At 42.7% G+C, this 24,447-nt stretch overlaps 1 protein-coding gene across 4 annotated transcripts in view; it reads right to left on the bottom strand.

The window, feature by feature from the left end:
- Nucleotides 1-24,447, bottom strand: part of tspan9a (tetraspanin 9a) — a 187,968-nt gene that overhangs the window by 51,755 nt on the left and 111,766 nt on the right. The window lies entirely within an intron of this gene.

The following is a 24,447-nucleotide window of genomic DNA, read 5'->3' on the forward strand; positions in this document are numbered from 1 at the left end:
AGGAAATGTAGTTAACAGTCAAATACTGATCCTGTCTTATCATTTTGGGAGGTGTGAACCCTGCTCTGAAGTTAGAGAGTTCAGCCCCTTTGTACTGCAGGTTAAATGGCTTTTTGCCTCTCGGCGGACATCAGCGAGCGCTGGTGACGGAGGGCAGGTTCTCCTATGTGAGGCCCGATCTATTAGGGGAAACCGGAGCCCTTATGATTGACGAGTTGCTCCACTTCATCCATCAGGCCTGGCACACAGGGGCCTGACACTGCCATATCCCTCCCATGTGGCCTGGGCTGCTACAACCCTGAGCTATATTTGCTAGCTGACATTAATGCCTTGCTCTTCCCCGACTATCTAAGCCTCCCTCTCTCTCCCTCTCTTGCTCTTCTTCCATGACGCTGCAAATCTATGGCTACCCTATCCTGTGCTACTTCATTACAGCGGCGTCTAAAGTGCGGCATCTGATGACTTTCCAAATTCTACAAAGCATGAGCAATTTAATGCACAAACAGCTATGGTTCCTCACACTTCCATAGCCTCCAGACACTTCGTGCACATAGAGCACATTTGCAAAGTCATACATATGCACAAGAACATATCTGATATATAATAATATATAATGATTTAATTAAGTCTCCACCATAATTTGATTTCCTGTCATAAAATAATTTTAGAGTCAGACATAAACATTGCATTTCACTTCTTATATCAATGTTCAAATCTTCTATTAGTTATGGTGCTTTCTAACAAGAGATAACTGTAATGTTTATCCAAAGATAATTAGCTCTGCAACACAAAAATAAAGCAGCCAATGGGATTTGTTTACGATATTAATGAAAAACTCAAAATAAAAGTACTCCAGAGAAAAAGAGAGGGAGGGAGACACATACTGTACAGAGGGGGGTAGATGCCCAAAATGCCGCAGTCATGGATGTTGTTTTATGGGAGTCCTTATTCGTCTGATGAGAGCTGTCTAGCCTGTTTACTTCGTGGTTCCGTCTGTGTCTTCATTAAAGTGCACTTGGCTGTTGATCCACGCTGTAGTTTTAATTAAAACCCATAAGGAAGCAAGGCAGAGAGCAGCTCAGCTGTTAAAAGAGTTCTTTCCCCACAACTGGGGAGTCTAGAGAGGCAAAAGAGCCTCTTCACAGTGGGGAGTCATGCATAACAGGAAGAAAAAAAAGTAATGCTACTCTACATTCAGGTCAGGACTGAAAAAAGCTGCAGTGTGCGCAGCTCACCTTGAGCCTGCAATTAAAAAATATCACAAGGTCTAAAGGCAGGTGTCGGTGTTCAAACAGCTGAACCTAAGATCATCATTCGCGACAAATTCCCAGATTACTATATAATACTACACCACACTTAAAGGTCCCATGACATGGTGCTCTTTGGATGCTTTTATATAGACATTAGTGGTCCCCTAATACTGTATCTGAAGTCTCTTTCCCGAAATTCAGCCTTGGTGCAGAATTACAGCCACTAGAGCCAGTCCCACAATGAGCTTTCCTTAGTATGTGTAATTTCTGTGTCTGTAGCTATTGAGGAGGAGAGAGGGGGGGGGCGCAAGGTGGAGGGTGGGGGTGTGGCCTTGACCAACTGCCACTTTGCTCGTTTGAAAGCCATGATGTCTCTCTCTCATGGGTGGGCCAAATTCTCTGGGCGGGCAAAGCAGAGAAAGGGGAGGTAACCGATCTGGAATCTTGCTCCTTATGACCTCATAAGGAGAAGATTCCAGATCGGCCCATCTGAGCTTTCATTTTCTCAAAGGCAGATCAGGATACCCAGGGCTCGGTTTACACCTATCGCCATTTCTAGCCACTGGAGGACCATAGGCAGGCTGGGGGAACACATATTAATGTTAAAAAACCTCATAAAGTGAAATTTTCATGCCATGGGACATTTAAAATATATCTAGATGCACAGTAGCTACAGCTAGGCTCACAAAACAATATAGAACATCATACACCTTGAATTCAAACATGGAGCAATGTTATGGACTGGACTGAGCGAGGAGCTCCTGCAGGTCCTGTGGGTGGTGGGTTTTAAATGATGTTTTATGGATTGATATAAAGGATCAGACAGCTTGTGAAACTCAGTTTAGGCATGCCAACACTTCCCTTTTAGTGAGAGCTCCAGCTAAGTGCAACATAAGGGACATCCAGCCAAGCAACAGGAAAAGGGTCTACACCGGGGACCCTTGCATAACTCTCTTGCATAATTTCCCTGTTAAAATCTTCCTGCATCATCTTAATGTAGTGTAATTAATGAGGCCAACTTTGCCCTGGTTAATTGAAAATCTGCAGAGTCAGTCTCCCAATGGAAGAAAAGGGAAAGAGTGAGTGAGGAGGGGTATGAAAAGAGAGAGACAGAGAGGGCAAGAGAAAAACAGAGAGAGAGAGAGAGAGAGAGAGAGAGAGAGAGAGAGAGACAGAGAGGGCGAGAGAAAAACAGAGAGAGAGAGAGAGACAAGGAGATAGAGAGAGAGAAAGAGAGAGCTTTTAACTTATCTCTATCCTCGAACGAACTCCGCTAAAAAGCCCGTGCACGGAAAGCTCCTTCTGCATTCGTCACCACCTGAAGAATACATTCTCTTAGGGTTTTTCCCAAAACTCAATGTGAGATGGCATCTCCTGCCTTGGGCTCGGTGTTTGGGTTGTAGCTCACACTATGACTGTTTAGAGAAAAGGAGGAGCAATTATAATTTTGCGAGGGAAGATGAAGGGCCGCATAAAAATAAAGACTCTTAGTTTAGAGACGCCACATGGGATGAATCACACCTTGCGACGTCTTTTGAGTGAAGAAAAATGAACGACTATCAACACTTCAGGTGAATCAAGCAGGCAGGGAAAAATCGGTTTGAATACGACTAAATTACTGCTCCTCCATCTCTACGTGTACACACTTTGTGAGCTGTGGGGTTGCGGCTGTAAGCAGTCCAACAAAGTGCTGCCGCGAGGGCCTAAACACTGAGAGATGCATGAACACACTGTGACGCGCTCGAGATTGTATTGCAATGATTTATTCCTTCCTTATAAAAATATAACTAGCACTGCAGTTACCAAATGTAAAGTTACTTTATGAGTCGAAATAAGTGCGTTAGTGAGGCGGTCAACAGAAAGTGTTCGCTCCCAGGGTCACACGCTGTCTGTCAAAGCCCAAAAAAGTGAAAAAGTGTGAAGCAAACAAATATGTTATCCATTCGGCTCAAACCGCGATGAAAACGCCCACCACCTACAATATAAGTGCACAATATAATAATCAATAAATAATATAAATGTGACCATAAACAACATACAATATGTGGCTCCTACATGTGGAATTTGGATAACAAGGTGGCCAACGCACACTCTGTTACGACAGTAACAGTGCTGATAAATGCATAAAGAGATAAAATAATGGATTCATTCCACACACGTGAACATGCCTGAAAAACAATCTCACCCTGACATTTTTTTTTTTTAACACTCAATAAAGCAAAATCCAATTCCTGGTAACAAGAATATTTAAATTCATTGTGGCTATCACACTGTCCATTAGTCGCATGCCCTGTCATTTCATCTCGGCTTAAATAGTCATTATAGGAGTGAAACACTCCATTTGGCATTGTTGTGCACACTTAATTTTTCCTCTTGATTGAGCCTGCCTATTAGTGCCTTCCAACAGTCAGTATGGCACACCGGGGATGGAAGATTGCTGAGGAAAATGCACACAAAAAAAATAAGATCGCACAACGGAGCCAACCGAGCCTCTGGGGCCGGGCACACACTTCAGATTGCAGTTAATTAACAGAATGTTTGCAATGAATTTGGTTAGTATTTTCAGTCTCTTTGTGGGAAGAAAACTTTATAGTTATGAATAAAACATGCAGTGTACCTTATCATGTTTTATGTGAGGACTGGGGGCCAGGTAGAGCTGTGGGAGCCAGCAGCTCTTGTTACATTTCTGCCTCTGTGCTGCAGATGCATGCACATTAGGATTCCGCTGGATAACTGCAGGCCGGGATCCAGACACTCGTCTGCCTGCGTGCCAAACACCGAGCAGACAGTGTGGCCCGATGAAGAATCACCTGCTGTTACCTAACAGTCCCTCCAATCCCCTGATCCAACACATTCAGACACTAGTGAATGATACGAAACTGGAGGCAATAACTGCTTTCTGCTACATCTCCTCTCTCTGCTGCTATTATACAAGGTGGACTTTCAGACAAACTGACATCTAAATTGGCATCTTAGGGATGTTTTCTGATGCCCATGTTCTCGTGTTTCTCGTATCTCTTTATCATGCCGGCCTGAGAGGTGTTGTGCTTTAGATCCCTGGAAGAAGATTTAGCATAGGAGAGCTGATCTGTGAGGCTGTAGGCTAAACTGAGGCTGAAGAAGCAGGCTGCTGTAGCAGATAGAATGCAAGAAAGGACAAAATAATGGAAGGAATTGTCTCAACATACACTACACATAATTCTATGATGTTGAGTTGAGGGGATGTGGGCGTGGGCTCATCATGACTGTGGTGCCTTGTCTTTCGTTATAATGAGATCCCCAGTAATCAGTACCAAAGCAGCTCCTCTGGGACACAACAATGAGAATGAAATGGACTGGCCACGGAGGATGAAAAAGGAAATTACAGGAGAAGAATCAACAGGCGGCCAGCACCCCTGTTGTGCATTTGTTCGACCTGATTAAAATTAAAAAAACACACAAGCATCCCCGAGTCTAGTTATAATAATCAGTACATCTGACCCAGCAACCTTGCATGGCACTCTTCTCATACTAAACCGCTACTGTCAAGTAGGCATTTATAAAACGAATATACATGTAAAAGAATCTGTGTCAACATGTCAGGACTCTATTCCGCTTTGTGGCATCCTGATCACAGCTGTGCAGTGTAGATAATTGGGTTGTAATTAGATGAGAAAACACCACAGGAGGTCATGTAGTGTTGAAGTTGGCGTCTCGCCGCTGGAAATGGGGCTGTGAGAAACAGTGCTACACTGTAGCCGTTCTGCATGATTGCCTGTCCAGGATAGTCATACTAAACATACACACAAATGTATGCATACACGCACACACACACACACACACACACACACACACACACACACACACAAACAGATCCTTCTGTTTGAACTCACTTTGACACATCACTGCATTTGGTTTCCACGTTCTGCCCAAAGGGAGATGGCTGCTCTCCACTGCAATATTAAGGCTAGAACTCGCTGCATGTTGCTAATTTGAAAAAGTGCTGAAAAGGGACAGATAGAGAAGGCAAGAATTATGTTACCAAATTTTTCGCATTCTAACGTCTTCCCCTTTCATCTGTGCACAGAAATTATAACTTTTCATTACTGAGATTAGATCAAATAAACAAAGCTGCCTGATCACATCCAAACTCCGATTATCCTGCCTCAACAGGAAAAAAAAAAAGACATGACTTTGCCTCAGTAAACATGACTGCACATACATTTACATATTTCACATATGCATGAAGGCTTACTGTACATGTCAGCTTGTAAACAAACTGTGGGCCTTGTGAGTGAGGCCTGCAGATCTCAGGCTCTTTCATTTAAATTATGTGATAGGTTAAAGCCCTGAAGGCAAGTTACAGCAGCTGCCTGGTTGCTACATAATCGAAAATGTCTGAAATCCAAACATTTCTTTGTTGTTCTGCCAGATCAGCCTCACCTTAAAATGAACAGGTCATTATTAATAACCTCAGACTGCTCCTGTAAAAAGAGGCAAGGCCGTAAAAATATATCTGGAAGGGTGGGAAAAATATCCATTTACCAGACCTTTTCTTGCAGATCTCACCTGCGCCGACAGTGTACTCACTTCTCTGCTATCTGCCTGCATGGGTATCAATAATTAATGATCGCGCCTCTGCCCCTGCCTTGTTATATTCCACTGCAGGATAACTACAACTATGAGGACTGCAGGAAACGGATGACTGCCTACAGTGCTCTATTTTGGTTTTTAAACTTTACGTCCGTCATAATATTTCATTTTACTTTTTCCCACTGGAGTGATGAGGCTGCAAGAAAAAGAGAAGCAGATGCCTGGAAACTGATATCTCCCTGAATTGTTTATTCAAGAGGAATGGACTATATAAAAAGGTGATTTATATTCCGGACAGTGATAAGTTAAAGCCTCTCAGCAGCCCCTGCTCTTACTGAGAGATAACCAGAGGCTGGATGTGAAGAGCAAAAATGTTGGCTGCCAAGGAAACTCAGTGATCTGTGAAGTGCTCGAGAAGAATGATCAATAGACTCCCATCTTACTATTTTCTCTCTGAAGCTCAAAGAAATCACTATCCGCTGCACCGACACAGAGGAGGTGTGAAGCGAAAGGCGGAGAGCAGTGGGCGGCGAAGGTGGTCAATTCAATTATCTTTCTGTCAGAGCACATTCTTCTATTCTAGACAGCCTGCAAAGAAATGCCAAATACTTTGGATTGCTTTAAATATTTTGGAGTCTCAATTACATATCATCCCCTTTATCAACAGCCATTTTCCGTGTGAATTTATACTACGATTAAACTATTTTTGATACCGTTTGAATGAAAGGGTGTCAAAATCTAAATTTCAAGGGTTGTAAAATGTCGACAACGCTAATTTGTCTGCAAGGTTAATAGGATACTTGGATGGAGACATCACTTTTGAATATATGCATCCACTTATGTCTCTTTGTGTGTGTTTGTGTGTCTGAATCACTGAATGACATGAAGGGCTGTGCTGTGTGATAACAGCGACTGCTATGAAGCAGGGAGGGGAAGGTATGTGGGCTAAAACCACAGGATGACTGAGTCCCCAGAGAAAGAAGTTTGGGTTAGTGACACGCCTGGACTCTGTGTCTCTGTTAGAAAATGTCAGGGACACATAAAATTCTAGACATAGACATTTACATTCTAAATCAAAAAAAATGTGCGACCGTTCCCAGAACTAGAAATGGTCTAGTCTAAGTTACAGGAAACTTTAAGGGGGCTCAAAGGACAGTTCAACTACTATATAGTTGCACACCAGCTGATGGGGGCTCCTGGTGGGTGCCTTGCTTTATGGCATGGAAACTGGGAACAATCTTTTTTTTCCTCTTTACTGAGTTATAAATACAAAATATACATTCATCAGAATATATGGCCCCCTAACAAACATGAGAAACATGCTGAAAAAAAATCTTAATTGTATTTGTTAATCTATGAATATCATCGTATAATGCAACTTATTATGTGATAAATAGCTGTAATTTTCCCTCAGCTTGTCTTGTCTTTGTGCTTTTGCTTTAATAATCTGTAATTTTCCAGAGTGCCCTTGTACAAATGTTTGAGTAATGGGCATGGGTTTCAGTTCTGTTAGCTGGAGTGGTGTGTACATGACAGGATTAAAGTTAAACTAGCAGGAGGAATAACAATTTAAAATCTGCTTTCTTATACAACAGCTAACACAGGAAACAAGCCTGTGAAATTAGAAATAATTTCCCCAGATATTGAAACTATAGGTTGTGAATTCATAATTAATTATCAAACATCTGATGTTTAGAAGATACATACATACATAAATTGTATTAAACCCATTTGCAGCTTCAGATATATATTGTAAGGCAAAATATTTACTGAATATGAAAAATATGACACCAAATGAAAAACCAGATAAGCATTTTTTTACATTCCTCTCCTGAAGGGCAAGATGTCTGTGCACTTCCCTGGAATTCGAGATTCACTGTCCAATACGCAAAAGCCAGCAAAGAAACCTGAAACCTCCAGCGCAGAGCGGTCACTACAGAAGGTGAAAACGTACTGTCATCATAGCTGTGTCAGCCACTGCTAGATACATGCTAACAAAAAAATAGAAGATGCTAACTACACTTACCGTTGTGATACAATTTTACTACACCACAGACTCCTCATTTGAGACTGGGTCGGACTGACGGTGGGTTCAGGATGCCGAAACGATAGTTGCAGATCAACCAGCTCTGCAAGCAGGCTGCCCGCCTGTGGAGCTTCATGTATGGGCTGCCAGGGCTCGGGGCTCCCCCGCGAGAGCACAGAGGGCTCCCCAGCGGCCTCGTATCTGAACCCTGCGTGAGACTCAAACATGAAGGTCTTTGGCTGAATCTCTCCAATGTTTATAACCATGTTGACGCATGCTGCTCTTTTAACAGATCCAGAAGGGAGGGAGGGCAGATCCAGAATTTCTCAAAGAGGGAGAAAGAGTAGATGTGCTTCAAGCCTCTAAGAGGTTCTTTTTTACTTTTTATGTGGGGGGGAAAAAAAACATGTTTAAAGGTCCAATGTGTGGGAATTTCTCCCATCTAGCGTTGAGATCATATATCGCAATCAACTCTCTCGTACCACGCAGTTCAAAGTACGTATTACAGCTACGGTAGCCTTCACCCTTCGAAAAGCCGGTCTCTTGCTCTTTTCAATATCCTTTTTCTTTTTCTGGGCGAAGAAGAAGACTCCTGTTCCTGAAATTTGGTATTTTGAATACTTGTGGTCCTCCATGTTTCCTTCTTCAAACTTGCCGGGGGCCGGGAAGCGACGATACCCATTAGCAGCGTTAGCAGCACCTGTGAGTTTATCATGTGACAGCGAAAACGCAAAAGGCGGAGCAGTATGTCCTGTGTGTTCCTTATCGGCTAACGTATTTCAAGATGGCGCATGAATATGGAGCGTCTACCCTAGTTCATGCGGATGCAAATGTAAAATTTCAAGCCAATAGGAATACTTGGAATTGATGGTGGAGGTAAATATTCATGAAAAAGGACAAGTTTGTGAACGGGCAACACAGATTTTGATAATGAACAACTAAACATGTTACACACTGGACCTTTAACAAAAATTACCATAACAGAGTATCTGTTTACATACTTGAGTTTTTAAATGATTCAGGATGAATCTTTCTCTAATATCTAGTTGAGAAATGTTCTCATGGGAATAACACATGAGGGTGTGTCCGTTGAAAAAAAGGTTTAAATCAAAGAGGAACACATGGTTTTGCATAACTTGCACCAAAACACCCACTCCACATTTGGCTTTTGTTGAAAGCGTGGATGGTGGCATCCCAAATTAATAATTTTTTTCCATTACTGTATGTGCAATCACTCAGCTCGAATCTGACTAACAAATGGGGGTGGAAAAAGTCACACGGAGGTAATGAGTATAATAATTGTAACAAATATGATTCTGATGTCAATTTTCAAGCAGATGCTAATCCACTCCAGGTTCTCTGTACTCCATCACAGCGAGGTTAGCGGTGTTTAACCGATAATGTGGTGCACATCAGAGAGGAATACAGAGATATACAAAACAGAAGGATGGCTGGTAATAGATTTGACCGAGAAAGAGGCTGCTGTAAACACTCAGTCCCAGTGGCTGCTCATGTAGCTCTTTTGCTTCCCCTCCACATTTATATTGTAAACACCTGTCTCATCTCCACTCTACTCCTCCCTCCTGTCTCTCCACACAGGGACAGCTCATCATCCAGGCCAGGCTGCTCTGCTACAGTAGCTATCAGTTCTGGCTCCATCTCATATTCCATTCAGAGACAGAGTAAATCTGGGTAAACAACATCTGACATTTTGGCTCAATCGCCAATGAAATGCAGAAGGATGACAAGGCACAGGGATTCATTGTTTTGAATTAAACATCGCAGAGTTCGGATTCAAGATGATGTGGAAAAAATGCACGTTGTAACTGATTGTGGTTCTGCATTGGTTGAATATACAGCTTGGGCTGCAACTAGCGATTATTTTCATTACGGATTCATCTGACAGATGTTTCCTTGATCAACTGATTAATTGTCTGGTCTGTAAAACATCAGAAAACAGCGAGACATGCCCACCCACAATGCGATGTTATCAAATGTCTCGTCTTGGGGAATCGGTTATTACTCTCTTTTTCTTTCGGTTTTATTTTCCCTGATCACTTTCTCAGTTTTAAAGCCGTATTTTCCTGTGGATGTTTACATTAAAACTGTGGTGGCTTGAGGAAACCACCACTATCACTTAAAGATGCCCATGCATATGGGCTGAAATATGTGCCACCAATAACTGAATTTGTGCAGCCAATATAAAAAAAGTAAGTAAAAATTAAAATGACAACAATTTATGACAAAAAAAAAGCAAAAGCAAAAAAAGAAAAATCAGGGGATCCCCAAAATTATTTGTAAATTGATCCTGGCAGGGACATGCATGTGTGTACCAAATATCATGGCAATCTATCAGTCATTTTTTTATTTTTTTTATTATTATTATTTAAATAAGTAGACTCTCGTGATTTAATGCAATAATCCATCCAAGCAAATCAGATTTTATTTTGCTTGATTCTTTATGCAACCCTTATTTACTAATTTCTGACATGATTGATTATGTTAAGAAAATATAGAGTTGACACAAAATGCATGGGTAAAATTAGCATTTAGATAGCTGTTGTTAGTCCGAACATCTCTCTTAAAGACACCATGGCTATTTGAATATTGCATTTCTACAGTAGAAGATGAGCTCCAAAAAAAAAGAGAGAGAAAAAAGGCAATTTTCGCCTTCGCTAAGCCTTTAGGCTATACAGTACAGCACTTGAGTGTGCGTTTGTGCGTAAACAGTATATGTTTGAGTGTCCACATCTGTCTCCTTGTTAGAGCATTTGTAGCTTGCCACTTAAATTTCCACACCTATATAGAGTTAGCCAGACGTAGACCTTAAACGGTTGTGAAGTCTCACCCATAGAGAATACACAAAAGACATATAACAAAGCTATCACACTGCAAACAAACATGCACTGAGTTAAGAACTGCGGTCGAGGAAGTGTTGATCCAGAGTCTGCAGCGCTAACAGGAAGGAGGAGGACAAACGAAGCACAGGCCACAGTAGGATAAACACTTTGTTTAGCTTAGTCCTTGGTCTTGGAGCAGCAGAAACCGAGCACAGAAAGTAGAGTTTAAAGCAGTACAACAAAGCAGTGCTTCCCTGATAAGAAAAAAAAAATGTTCTCCTACTTGCTAATCACAGCGTTCGAGAAACACAAAGATCCCTTCTGCAGCTGCGGGCGCCAGTTAATTGTGGAAACAAATCTCTCAGCAAACCATTCTTCCGTCTTCACATAATGAAATTCTCCACCTAAAAGTGTTTATTTGACTGCCCTGACCTCTCTCACTCTTCATTTTCAGTGTTAATGGAACAGCCCGCGGTGAGGAGATTGTACAGAGATGAGGATAATATCAGAAGATTTGCCACTACCGCTGAGTCTGGTCCTGCTACAGTGGGCAGCCACCGGAGCTAATAACCTAGGCTGCTGCACAAAAAATATATCAGTTTGCTCTTCATGCTATCAATACTCAACCACTAACATGCACTCCAGTAGAATTTGACAGATGAAGAAAACTTTGCTACTTTGAGCCACCGCTACAAAGTGGCTTTTACAAGCTTTAAAAAGTCTACAGCAAAGGTTAACCTTTACAAGACATTGTAGTGTAAACGTGGTGTTTAGTGCAGATGTTCTCATCATGACATGACATTTTAAGTTTTTATCTGTAGAGTACATTTTTGCTAGATAATCAGAACGAAGGGGTTTTCATCAAAATGCAAAGCTTTGCCTAATGGTTGGAAAAACGAGGATGGGACTGGCACAGTGTAAATACATTCAAACGGAGCACAGACACATTGAAGGTGCACACTTTGTCGTAATTACGACTGGACTCGTTAGCTGCTCCGTCTCGGCTTTATTTGTGCTTTGCTACACGCCCTACGCCCAGTGAATGTGAAAGAAAGAAAATAGCAGATAGTCCTTTGAAAGTCAGTAGGAAAAAAACACTCAAATCTCCGGAGGAGCGTGGAGAGATTAAGCCAGACTGCTTAACTTCATAAATCAAAGCACAATCATAGGCATCCACCAGCCACTGCTGCAACAGGTGTCCCACTCTGCCCTCCTTGCTCCTCCCTTTCTTCTGCTTTAAAATGCAAATACCCCCCCCCCCATCGGAGTGGGCTTGTTTACCAAGGAATGTCTCCAGATTACACACGCACAGTTAAACAAGTGCTGTGCAGGGCGTCTCTCAAGTAGGCCACCTCAGATGGATCCACATACAATGAGCGCTTAGAAAGCACTCCTCGCTGAAAGGCAGCGGCCATACATAGTCTGCTCCATCTTAAGCACTTCCCCCGCCATTACCAAAGTGCCAGGGATATGTTCAAGAGGAATACTATGTGCACGTCCACCTGAACCATTCTAACAACATGCGAGGTGTCGGTTCAGTTAATTCGCTCCACGGCTCCCTGTTGTTTTGACATACTTCTAGCGTGCACATTTCCCGTCTGCTTTGTCCTGTAATTGCCCTCCATCCTAAGAGTTTGTACTGGACAATGTTGGAGTGACACGTCTGCTGTACTCCACGCGTGCCACACAGGTGATGCTTCTAAAGAGCCTGTCGCCTTGCCACTGCGGGACGACTGCCAGCAGATAGCGGGCCTATCTCGTTTAGACAGGAACAAATGAGGCGGAAGATAGAGCTAAAGCTGATCCATGCCATCCTGACTTATCGCTGTGTCCAGAGGCCATTTCAAACTGACGTCTGCTGATTACTCTAGCTGCTTCAGTGGCAAAATATGTGTGCCTCATGTGTCCATGTTGAAATGTTAGCTTTTCTTTCCCTTATATAAAACATTAAAACATTTCCTGAATTGATCATGTAATGAATGTATCAGTTTAGACTCTGGTTTCTTTCTATAGGTTTATATCAGAGAACATGAGGAGAGGGTATTATTAGTACAGCCACTAATGGGGGCCATTTGTTCCTCTTGAGCTGCTTGAGTTACCCCCTGTGTGCACTGCACGACCCATGTGTGATGGGTATCTGCAGTATAATGAGTTAGTGTTGGTGACATGGAAAAAGCTGGCTTGGGAGGAGTGTGGTTGTAGATGTCACGACCCAGCCTCTACATTGTGTAAACTGAAACAGGAAGACCTCCTGGATTATTGACACTATTAGGGCAGTTGGAATAATAGAGGTTACAAGGTTAAAGATTGATCTCCAATAGGCTAATTAAATGCCGTAGAAGAAAGAAGAAAATTGTATCGAATGCCCATCCCTAACAGACACAGAAATGGCACATCCTAAGGAAAGCTCATTGTGGGACTGGCTCTAGTGGCTGTAATTCTGCACCAAGGCTGAATTTCGGGAAAGAGACTTCAGATACAGTATTAGGGGACCACTAAGGTCTATATAAAAGCATCCAAAGAGCACCATGTCATGGGACTTTTAATCACATATTACTCGGAGTAGTCCCCAAAAGACCAGCCAGATGTCAACTTTTGCTAACTGGAAGACGACAGTAAATTATTTAGTAACTACCAAAGGAGGAAAAAAAGCAGTTGCAGAATTGTTGCCACAATGTAAAAAAAAATGCAAAACCTAAACCACATTTTACAGAGCACATAAAAAAAAAACACCGGCAAAGTCAGACACACCTCAACCCATTTTTGAGCTTTGACCGCTTTATGTTTCCTGTGCCTATAAAGAATAGGACACATTACCGGTGAGGTTGAGACAAAGCATTGTACCGTGAAAAGGTCCCTTCTGAAAGGCACCTTCCTCCTGTCGCGCATCCTCTCTTAAAGAAGCTTTGTTGCACTGACAATCATGCACTAAAAGGAACAATGGGAGATCAGCAAGGCAGCTGAGATGTATTATCAGAATGACTATAATAAACGGTTAGATGCACAGTCAGCTAGGTAAGATCTTAAGATCTGTCAGTAATTGAAGCAAAGCCATCAACGGGAAGATTCTGTTCATGTTGGCAAGTGCAAACAGCAAATGAAGCAGCATTTAAATGTACATGAAGCCATGGGTATTAATAAACATGCACACACTTCCCTGACCTTGGCTGCCTTCATAGTCCACTGGAAGTCAAGTGGATGCATTATGCAGACATACAAAAAGTGTTGGCCCCCGAAAACTGCAGGCAGCTCTGTGCTTATACTGTGCTGCAATGCCTCCACATTTAACCATCTTCGTTAGCAAAAGCCATGTGAATCGCTACAGACACAACAGCCCACATCGGCGATGGACTCTGGTACAATGAGGATCTGGATCCCTGCAGCTGCACTCTCCATCTCCCTGTAACCAGCACTAATGCAGAGCGAAATGCTTTCAAAAGCATACTGATGGTTTGTTTTTCTTTCTTGCCAGGGAACATCCTCTGCGAATAAGTGTGTCTTTGAATGAAGTTATTCCTGTCTCACCATGAAAATAGAAACTGCTGATCACTAAGGAATTGTATGGGCAATAAAGCTGACCGCCCACAACAGTTAATGTGAAGAACAGCCAGATTTCTCAGCCAGAGTGCGTTCTTAGGCAATATTGGATCAGCAGCTAAACCGGTTCAATAAGGCCACTCTGATGTAGGCCGGCATGAAATGCGATCGCTTTTGACGGAAGATGTTTCACTATAATTACGGCCTTCTTGTGGCTCATCCACATTAAACTTTTGTCCTCAGTGTTGCAATTATTTACTTGTTGTTTTCACCTGTCACAGGTGCCTATGGTGATCCATTAGGAAAGATGCACGGACCTTGCCAGACAGTTTAGGATACAAAAAAAAAAAATGGATAGACTAGAGAGAAATCCCTTCATCTCTCCAACAGACTATGAAAGAATTACAGACAGAGTGAGAACATGCAGCAGCACTATATTCCCCCCCCCCCCCACATCTCTTTTGCAAGGTAAGCATTTTAATGAAAAATGAAGTGCGTGTGTGTGTGTGTGTGTGTGTTTGTGTGTGTGTGTTTCCAACTGCAGCAAACTGTAATATGCTTTATGTGCCAATAACTGGGCTCTCAATCATATCGACAGAGGCCAGCAAACAGACATGTCAGCCTTCACGTGTGTGATGAGGGCTGCCATCGTCTTTCATTAGATCATATCACCATAATCTGCATTTACAACTCAGTTACATTCCTTTCCCCAGTTCTGAAATAACTGTTGTGTGACTCTGATGCTCACATAAAATGCAGTTTCGATACGTTATAGCGGCCATAAATTATAATACTGCAGCATGTACATATGTAGACTGTATACTGCAGAATATATTTAAAAGGCCCACCCTGGCTGTACATGTATTTTCTGTGTATACATGGGTACACAGGCAGAGCTTGATACATATTGAATACACGAATGAATAAATGAATGAATGAGGCCTGTTCATTCTATTGTGAGTGGCTAATTAGTCTCATAAAGCCCAGCACGGCATTAAAGGTTCTGAAAGCCCATGCAGATGGATAATTCAGAAAATTTACTGTATGTTCTTAGCACAGGTAATCAGGCTGGGGAGTCCAGGGCTGTCGAAAGCAAAAAAGCAACTTGGTTATTTAGTGAGTTTAATTCTACAGTCTGACTGCCTCTCTCTGGGTACACCTGCGTTCAATTTCCATCTACTTATCTAATGTTTTTAAAAAAAACTGAATAATACATATTACTGCAGCCATATAATATGACCACTGGTATATGCCATTTACTCCAGAACCGATTCTGGTTCTACACGCAGGCTGAAAATCCTGTTAGTGCCGACATTTAGCAGTAGCAGCATTCTCTGTCCACTCTCTGATCACACCCAAACTGTGATGTTGCTTATGGTCAGAGGAGCAACTGATCCACAGTGGTGAGTTCAACGGTGCTCATAAAAGATTTACCGTGGAGTTGCTCTTTAATCAAGTACGAGCATTTACCTGATGAAAACACATCATTAGTGGTGTGCAGAAAATGATGTGCTAATTGTGCAATTCATCGCAAACATGTCACCTAACTGAAAAACAAAGTCAAGAAAACACGGTCAAAAATCCACACTATTCCCGAGTTTGTTCTGCTAATGCATTTCAATCTCCGTTTCCACCATTTAAACTGGATTTCTATATTTTATTTCCTAAAATAGAGCAAATGGTATTCAAGTGTGTCCCCAGGAAAAACAAACACATTTGGATGCCAGGGAGAGAGAGAGAGAGAGAGAGAGAGAGAGAGAGAGAGAGAGAGAGAGAGAGAGAGAAGGATCTAAATGTGACGCTGACTAACCTCTCGGGGAGCTGTCATCAAATATCAATGTGTTCACCTCTCTTGCTCTTGGGAAGAGCTCCCTCCCTCCCTCCCTCCCTCCCTTCATGCTTCGCTTCTTCCCACCCAGGGAAAGAACAGCATTTTGGGTCTGCCCAGTCTGTCCTCTCAGAAGGGGGCTGAGGCGAAAAATCTGGCCAAACCCATCTGTCTAAGTTCACTTGTAAACACTTAAGCTAAAGAAAAGATCATGCAACCAGTGCGGGCAAATCAGAAAAAAACGCTGTCATGATGGAGATCTCAAATGATGACAGCATGGAAATAGTTGAAAAGTGTATGAAATGGAAGAGGGCATTAATGGGCTGACCCCAAACAAGCCGCTGTTACTTTTGCTGAAATGATCACAGTGATGGGGATTTGTCTCACAGCACTGCACTGCACTGATGAGTGTATACACAGGCAAAAGGTCTAAGTTAATAATTACTGGGGCTCACTGTGGATGAATGAGATCATTCACTGAGGGTGGCGATGGCCCCATAATCGACCTCTCAAATTAGACTGCTATCCCTTACCTCGTTCTGCCCACACCATGCTCTCACTCTTTTGTATTCCACCGCCATCCCAAGTCACCCATTACTGAAGCCTGGGTGGCTTAATAAGAGAAATGGAGACATCTGTGCAGAAATAATGACTACTGACAGGGACTGCAAACGACACATGGCCAGTGAGGGGGTCTCCACACCAATTTCTCACTGTGTTTGATCTTTAATTAAGAAATCCCTACAATACCAAATGGACAAAATGGTGTACATATACAGTTTATAGAAAAATCTTTACAATCTTAGTCAGAGCAATGTTAAAGAACATTTGTATTACATTTTCTATATAAATTATATATTTATATTATATATATATACTGTATATTGTTTGTATTGCGAAGTAAATTAAAACTGAAATTACAGCAAATATAACAGCGGCTAATACATTCATTTGTGTGACGTACATCGTTTTATTAACTGGCGGCAAAGGTTAATGAATGTGGACAAATGCATGCATTTATTAGTTTGCAGTATTATTTAAAAGACTCACATTTTGTGACAGAGGGAATTTAAAACGCGGACGTGAACACCCTTAACCTGATCATTCATCATTCCAGGTGAATATCTGCAATTACTGACAATTTCACCGTATACCTCTTGCATTTTTCCCATGCAATAAAACTGTCAAGTCCTCTCAAAAAAAAATAAGATCTGAGACATCCTTCTGTGCCCCAGATAGAATACTAAAGTAATGGAACGAGGCTGGTTTTCTCATGCTTCCTTTTTATATAGGACTATGTATGCTGCGGGCGACCAGACTGCTTCAGATTTTCAATTTTCAGGACACATAAAACCCGGATATCTTCTTAAACAGAACAGACGCACAAAGCAAATGCTCTGTCATGTCCGGCAATATGACGGGTAATTGCAAATTGGTTGTTAAATAAACAAGCAGAACCATTGGCTTCAGCCGTGTGATAAGAGTCGGGGCAAAGTCAAGGGGACGGTTTAAAACTCGGCTGTGATAAGGAACAGGATGAATCGGCATGCAGGAGGAACGACAATAATCGCTATTAGGCTTACACAGTCTGTCAGTTATCTTGCTACTGGAGCAGTGAAGGATCTTGACTAGTTACTGCATTTTCCTCTTCATTGAGAATATCAGAGCCGGGTTGTGAGCACACCTCATGCACATCAAATAACTACAACCTCAAATTGGATCGGATGTAACGAGAGCACTGCAACAACCAGCTCTGATGAAGATCTGGGTTTCGCTCTGAAAACAACAAGCTATAGGCCTCCATTTCGAATCACAACAAACAGTCTAATACATTGGCTGATGGTCTGAAATGTACAGCGTATTGCATGTAGTACATGAAATTGCCTCATTAAAAAAAAATAGCGATAAAAACACGTCAGGCATTCACAAACGATCATCTAGTCAGCGTATGTACCGATGTGTTTCCAGCTAGAAAGCAACAATATGTTGCATGTTATGGCTGAGTTACAACGCAGCAGTAATCTGCGGCGGTTCAGCTAAATAAATCAATATATGCTCTAATGTTAAAGGCATAAAAAAAAAAGTCTCATTTGTCATGGCTAACAACGTAGATGAGAGTGTGCCTCATTGCGTGTTGGAGCCCTGCTGGAGATGTGTCCTGGGCTCATTACCATTCAAGCAGTGAATGCCTGAGTCCCTGACCCAAATTCAAGATGACACTTGTAAAAAATACACAGATTCTAAGTCAATCTGCTGCTCATATATTTTCAATGTATCGTGGTACGGTTGCCCAGAGTGTCTGGAGTCTTTAAAGGTTGTTTCGAAAGGGGAAGGAGATGGATAAGTAGGAATCAAGCCCTTGAGGATGCTATGAGGGTTGTTTGAGTGGGTTTATGGTGGGAAAAGAAACAAATCAATTGACGTAGTGGTCCTGGGGAAATAGGTCTCCAAGTCATTGATGCATCCTCAGCCTACAGCTGATAAACCCCCGGAGAACTTAGGGAGCTGCACCCAGGTCACTCTTCTGATGGACTTAACTTTAGAAGCTTTAGAAGACATCTAGTATTCCTAGATAAACGGCCTTTCCACGCGACATTCAAAACTTGTGCATTGCTAACACCACTATTCAAAACACAATGTTTGCACAGCTCGTGGATCTGCAGTTAGTTCATACATACACCACATATATATATATATATATGTATAATATAATTAAACAAGAGCAGGGTAATCTAAAAGAAATGTATTTTGCTCTCAGAAGACTATGATGATATTCTCTAAGCCTCCTCAGCAAAGCCGGAGGTGGGTACTGACTGGGAAACATTGATTTTACTGTAATTTGCCTCAAGGTGTCACAGAAAATGCTGAGTAGTTGAACTAGCAAGCTGTTCCAACATTCTACATTAATTCACTACCTAGGTGCAGATTAGCATTGATTGGTCTTCCTGGGCTGAAAAGAGAAGGTGAGAAAGAGATAGCAGTTTGTAGTCACTCCTGCAGCACAAGGACACAAGCCAGTCTTAAAACGTTTTTCCATCTAGGACATGTGAAAGCTCATGTTTCGCTGCACCGTTATTGAATAAAAACGTGTTGCGGACCACGAACTGAAATAAAGTGGGAATTGTTATGTATCACTGAAAATGACTAACAAAGCAATATTAAGGTAATGCACATTCAGAGATATTTGTCACAGACAGACTGCAAAAATGGGCTTGCAGCTATATACTAAATACCTACCTAGGTCCACAGGCGCTACAAAGTGTCACTACATGATGGGTGAAACGCCCGAAGGCAGATGAAAAGATACAACTGTCACACTCATTTTCTAACATGGATTTAGCACACAGTTTACTTGATGATAACAATCAATTTGCACCAAATTGAATTCCATTGTAAAAAATGTGAAATTGCCCTCAGCTGTGAGGCTGCACAGAAAAGCTTGTGTTTGTGGACATTTTTCCCAATAGCCTCTGAGTGGATGCCTTGCTTGGGCTGTTTGCAAATATATACAAAGAATACCCAAAAGAATGGATGAGACCTTTTTTGATCAATAACCCTAATGCATGACCTACAGTGTGAGGATATTTTCTGCTTTTCTATTCAGCAATATCAACATCGACCACACAACAACTGATGCTGCCTTCTCTATTGGCACGTAGTCCATAGTCATTACAAAAGATCCTGCTTATGTATCCAGAACTAATGACACTCTATTTTCCCCCTTTTTCTCCCATTCTTTGTAATCTGAACTCTTCTGGTCTATATTTAGAAAAGCAAGATCTCTGTTGCACATGCTGGAGCAAAAGAAAGATGTGTTGTGATGAGATATTTTACAAACTAACACCTTGACAGTTGGCCACTGTGAATTTGACATCTGCCAATAAGGAGACTTTCAGATGACAGATAGACAGTAGATACAGGTGTCCCTATGCTCCATCTGCACTTCTGAATCTAACGAGAGGGACGATGGTGTATAATGTGTAAAACGGAGGGAACAAAGAATGAACGGCATGTACCAAAAACTGAGGTTTTCTATGTACTGTAAGTCCTGGAGCTGCATGCAGCAGTAACTGTTATTTCATCTGTTCTCAGGTTGTTCACCTGTCACTACAAGTCATTGCCACATAGCTGACACAGTAGCAACTGGGCTAAAAACTGCACCTGCAGCCCTGTTGCTTAATGCTAACTTCGTAGCAAACATCAAACTTTAAGGGATTTATATGACTTTTGTAGTTATCAAGTCGTTGCCTACCTATGCGAACCTCCAGTTCCCATGCTCTATTACCTCAACCCCTTAGAGTGAAACATTGCAGATGCGTATCCCATTTGATCTGCAACATGAGCTAATGAGCTCAGTGGCACCGCACAACACGGGCTGGGAAATCGAAGCAGCCAGAGAGACGTGTAAATTAGAGTGATCTCCCCAGACGATCTGCCGGACAAAGGCAGGCATGTGGAGATATTTACCAAGCAGGTAAGCCAGTCTGAATCAAGGCCCAGCGATCTATGGGGGATGCTAATTATAAGAATTCAAATGATTAAAATGCATATACATACATACAGTGATGTTCTCTGTGTAAATGTTGCAGAAAAATGAAAAGACCTGCTCACAGGCTAGACAGTGTGGCAACTATGTAGTCATGAAATGGGAGCACATTATATACAGTAGTACAAACGCTTGATATGGATTATTCTGAGGATAATCTGTGACTGCTTCTATTGACCACTGATTAAATCCACCGACTATCCTATCCCATCACAGTTGGAGGCGTAAAATTTAGGCGGACAGACTGGCTGAGGTTGATGCTTCATTCTGCCATTTCAAACTGAAATCCAATTCAACAGCCCGCCTTTCATGGTGGATTGACGGAATTAAATGCATGTGACAGCACAGCATATACAGCTTGTTTCATCATCCTGCAGAGCGCACTCAACCCTCATCTATTTCCCTGTGCCCCAATCCTTGTTTCACCTGGCAGTGACTGATGAAGTTCAGCTGGGCCTCTTTTGAAAAGGGAAAAGGAGAAGAAGAAGAAAAAAAGAAAGGTTTGTTAGAATGCGCGCCATAAAAGATGACTGAACTTTACATGTGCCGATATGGAGAATGTGAAACGGGCAAATTGCTTCAGTACCTTGGATCAAAAATCCCAGGGAGGGGAAAGGGACAGCTTGTGTCAAATACTTTATGGAATTCCACTCAACCAGACGCTGACGTTTGACACACACTTCTTACAAAACACCTTGAGTCTGTTGATAGCTCTACTCTTTGTAGCATCAGAGCACGGGTACATTTGAAACCTCAAACGTCAAATACAGTGATTAAATCGATAGGGAAACTAATCTGTTGCCTCGAACCAAATGGTTTCGAAATCCCGCAGCAATCCCCCAAGTAAGCACCGGAATTCATGAATGCTAAACACATTTGGTTTTCTCTGCCCTGACAAAGGAGTGCCTTTGATACTACCACCCCTCATATACTTGTAGGACAAGACTGCTGAGCTAACGCTTTTCTTTCAATTATGAATATCAAATGAGGCTTCAGCTTTTGATATGGCACGATAATGGCAAAGCTGGGATGGGCCCATTTAGCTACCGTACAACCTACAGTATCTCTAACGAAGGGAATGAGCTTGTGTTTTGGCAGAATAAGTCCGGGTGTAGTCTTTTCAGGCCTTTTTTGGTTTTCAAAAGGTGTTCAGTATCACTGGACAAGATAAATAAGTGCAGCAGTGGACAGTAAATTGAATCTTGAATGGAAGCGAGCACAGAGGACACAGTGCAGAGTAATCCTTGCTCCCAGCAAGAACACCAACACTGATATGCTCACAAGGCTGAAACCAATAGGACTCAACACCAACCAGCGCTGGTCAAACAGTCACTGTATGTGTGTGAGAGGACAAAGACGCCCCCCCCCACCCCCCCCGACTTAACAACACATTGTCACAGCACAAAAGCAATTTGCTTTAATGATCGTTGGCTTTAGCATAGAGCTGTCCAAAGGAGTTGTGCTCTCAATCCTAACGCACCACCCAATACTGCTCTAATCTGCCCGAAACCCCCTCAGCTCAGACCCTTCTAATCCCTTATAAGAAAGAGGAGCCAGATGGTCATGAACAACTGCTGAGGGGCCTGAGGATGAGCACATGTATGGAGATGCCTGGAGTGCCTGCCGCTGTTTACCTTGTGCTTCAAGTTACCGCTGTAAAGAAAGCGTACTTCCAAGAATGGCTGTGTGTGCGTGTGTGCGTGTGCAGCAAGTGTGCTCGTGCACGCGCGCACAGTCAGGAAGAAGGGACCCCTAGTGTACCTGGTGTCGGGTTACTGCAGCGCATCATTCCCCCTTCAGTCCTGAGATGAGATGTAAGAGCGTCAAAGGCAAACCTCCCTACCAGCTGCAGTAACCTTGTGATTCCTGGAGTGTCAGAGGTAGAGCACTTCAGTCCCAGGGGTGTCAAGATACAACATGCCTCTCACCCTCCCTCCCTATGTCACAGAGTGCTCAGGCACCCCGTCCCGACCCCTCACTGACGAGCGAACCCTTTATTCCCAGCTCTGCTAACCTTCTTCTTGGTGCACTGCTGCCCCAGAATCCAGAAAGCCAGTCAGCCAGCCGTCAATGAGCCTCGCGCTGCCGCTGTCGCTGATGGGACAGACCCACCATCCACTTAATGCATCCTAACCCCCTCATCACCCCACTCTTGGGGGCACAGATTAAACTGCCATTAAAATGATCTACTGGTGGGAGGAGAACAAGAGTATCAATCTGCGGGAATAGAAGGGAAAATGCATGGTGGGTGTTCATTAAGTGAACATAACCAGAGTAAAAATTCAATTATTTCACAGCAGGGGATGCACTGCGCTGGGGAAAGTCTATAGCCACTTACGGTCCCTATGCGCTCACACACACACACACACACACACACACACACACACACACACACACACACACACACACACACACACACACACACACACACACACACACAACAGGGTGTTTTGCACACTTTCAGGATAGTTGTAATGCTTTTCCATGGAAGCTAGGCTGCACATGAATCGGAGGCCACCAGCCTTGAAATCCAAAGCCTCTTTTCCCCCTTCCCCTATTAGTGGTGTGCCGGTTATTAGTAGAAGGTTTTGCCACTGAAAAGGGTTAAGTACAAATTGAGCCTGGAAAGAACCTAGGAGGAAAACTCCTTCACACAAATCCCCTGTGACTGCCCTTCAAGAAGATAGCGGATACTTATTGACCTCATGAACTCTGCCAAAGGTTAACCTATAACAGCGTACTGAGGTAGCTTCTGAGCTATTGAACGAGCCAAGCAGGCCAGACATGACGTACATAACTGATGGTCAGTTAATGTCGATTCTAATATGGCCTTGGGCTCTCATGTTTCACTCGTAGCTCGATAAGCTGTCGTAATGATGAGCAGTCGTAATCATCGATTGATGATTTAATCACCATTCTGAATTTAAAGGATCAAGAATATCTACCTTATTTACTGAGGTAGTGCTATATAAAAAAGAAGCTTTCAGTAACAGAAAACATGCGTGATTATTAGCTGCAGATCGATCATTTTTGTTGCCGTCGATGCAATCGATTTAGAAAATGCTTAAAAGTTTCCTCCCTATCTAAAAAAGTAGGTACGTCAAGACCTGAGCACTTACTTGCACTGTATACATAGTGAATGAGTTCAAAAGAGGTGCTCACATCAAGGTAACTCAATGTCTGCATTAATGAATCCAACATCAGCTAATCATTCCCTTAAACAAACATCAAGGCAAGTCGCTCTGAAGAGCCCCTGAGCCATTTGTAAGTCTTTGCCAACCGCTCTCGCCAGTGCTTGTGCGGACTGGCTAATGATATGGGAATGATATGGAGACACTGTCAGGAAGCAGCAGAGACGTCCACAGCTTCAGGCCACAGAGCCTGGCCACGAGCACTGCTGTCCGTTTTGGTATATGGAGCAGACAATGGGATGGATCTTGGCTTGTGTAGTGCATGTGTACGTGTGTGTGTTTCCAATGCTGGCCTGATCACAGCTGGGCTCAAGCTAATGCTCACTCTGCTTCCACCAACATGCCCCAGTTAGCAGGGCTCACAACCCAGTGACATGATGGTTGGTAGAGTCCCCAGTGTTGGGGTGTTTTTAAGCTTCACTGCATCCACACAACAGACCTGGCCCCATAACCTATAAGCCCTCTAATCCATTCTGTAAGCATTCAAGGGATGCCCACTTTTACAACAAATGCCCATGCATGGGCACACAGCAGAGTCTGCCACACGCTGGCCAGGTTTCTCTCGGTTAATCTATTTGTGAGTTCATTTGGCACATACAGCACCATCACATTGATTTTTTTCTTATTATTATTATTGATTAATTGGCCTACTACAAA

This window comes from Perca fluviatilis, chromosome 8 (assembly GCF_010015445.1).
Source record: "Perca fluviatilis chromosome 8, GENO_Pfluv_1.0, whole genome shotgun sequence".
NCBI classification, from domain to species: Eukaryota; Metazoa; Chordata; class Actinopteri; order Perciformes; family Percidae; genus Perca; species Perca fluviatilis.